This window comes from Colobus angolensis, unplaced genomic scaffold, assembly GCF_000951035.1.
Source record: "Colobus angolensis palliatus isolate OR3802 unplaced genomic scaffold, Cang.pa_1.0 Scaffold31, whole genome shotgun sequence".
In the NCBI taxonomy this organism is placed as follows: domain Eukaryota; kingdom Metazoa; phylum Chordata; class Mammalia; order Primates; family Cercopithecidae; genus Colobus; species Colobus angolensis.
In genome coordinates this window covers 11,549,484-11,549,846 of record NW_012116377.1, presented here as the reverse complement: position 1 = coordinate 11,549,846, position 363 = coordinate 11,549,484, and positions in this window count along the sequence as shown.

The window sequence follows — 363 nt, the reverse complement described above, 5'->3', positions numbered from 1 at the left end:
AAAAAAAAAAAAAATTGGTAGAGATCCTAAGCCAAAAGCTTTTTACCACATCACCCTGTGATATATAAAAGCTTGTTTTGCTTCTAAGTGCTTTCTATAGGTATAGGTATACTTTTTATCTTATTGTAGATACTTCTATATAACTAGATTGAAGGGAGCCATTATACATTCTCTAAAATAATTTCATCTTCATTAGTAAAAATTTATTGAGTACCTATGGTGTGTAAGGTACTAGAAAAAGGAAAGTTTGCTCTGCAAACGCCTCAAAACTGCGTTTTATTCAGGTAAACAGACTATTTCATTTAAAAAGTCAATAGGAGAATATACCCATTTCAAATCCTTTTTTTTTTTTTTTTTTTTTTT